We start from the raw sequence: 1,289 nt of genomic DNA on the forward strand, positions 1-1,289 counted from the left end.
ATACATATATATATATAAAATTTAAAAAAATGTTATTATTCAGAAGAAAAGCATCTTTAATCAGAAGTAAATTCATATTCTCCAATGTGGAAACGGTAAAAGTTATACTGGCATAGGAATAAGTCAGAAGTGCCGAAATACTTCTTATAAATCTGATCGAAAATATTCTAGGGAACGTCTTATTTTTATGGGCAATTTCCCTATCGAAAAAAGATCAATGGGATATTTTATGCTTAGGGTAAGTTGCTTACAACTCTATATTTAGGGGAAATTTTAGCGTTAGCATTTGACACCTGATCTCAGATTTGCATAAAGCTTGACAGTAATATTTTCCAAAATTCTTTTCATCTTCTTAGAAGTTAGAAAGACCTCTTCATGGGGACTCGACACCCACAATTTAGTCATTTTATCTAAGCAAAGACGAATACAGTTGTACTCTTGGAAGCTGTAGTGTCATCCGAGCACAAAAGATTAGCGTTATTTGTAATTCAATGGTACAACAGTGTAAGAGCTTGCTTTGAGATATACTTTAATTTTGATTTCTGCAATGTGGTGCATAAATTGTCAAGTAAATGACAGGCATCCTTGCCTCCACTGATTCAGCTGCAAAGTGTTTTGATTAAACTTATTTCCTTGCAGACCTCCTTTCAGTCTTTTTATTAACACTGGGTCACACGTAGTCCCCAGGTGGTAACATTGATTTCAAGGCCTTCCCAGATTAGTGACTGGTTATTCAAAGACTGTAGATTGTTATAGATTGTAAACTTATTCTGTCCAGTTATCTATCGGTATAGTGGTCACATGCGAACTCCAGAGGTGACGCTTTCATTTCCCCTTAGCCCTCACGTCCCACAGTTGTTTATTTCAGTTGGGTCACGCCCTTCCAATTGATATAGATCCGTAATGCATCTTGCGGCTGTGCCTGTCACCTGTATGGTCAGGAAACGACTAGGGTAGGGTAGCTGACTGCTTATCGTAATCATGCGCATAAAAATCAGTAGTATGGAATACATGTATCATGATTACAATTTTTGCTTACAGTGTGTAAAGAGGGAAAAAACCCTCATCTGCAATTTTGATGAAATTCGAATCGTAGGTATTCCAGTTCTTTAGAGTAATGTCTAATCCTTCCATTGCATGTAACACAGGCAACGCCGGGTATCTCTGCTAGTATATATAATATATATGTATAATAAACACACACACACACATATGTATATATATTAAATATATAATATATATATGATGTATATATATATATATATATATATATATATATATATATATAT

The 1,289-nt window shown here is 34.6% G+C and overlaps 1 protein-coding gene across 5 annotated transcripts in view; it reads right to left on the bottom strand.

The window, feature by feature from the left end:
• The window catches only part of LOC106869260 (sex peptide receptor), a 741,054-nt gene that overhangs the window by 463,936 nt on the left and 275,829 nt on the right, over nt 1-1,289 (bottom strand). The gene's annotated exons all lie outside the window — the stretch shown is intronic.

This window comes from Octopus bimaculoides, chromosome 5 (assembly GCF_001194135.2).
Source record: "Octopus bimaculoides isolate UCB-OBI-ISO-001 chromosome 5, ASM119413v2, whole genome shotgun sequence".
In the NCBI taxonomy this organism is placed as follows: domain Eukaryota; kingdom Metazoa; phylum Mollusca; class Cephalopoda; order Octopoda; family Octopodidae; genus Octopus; species Octopus bimaculoides.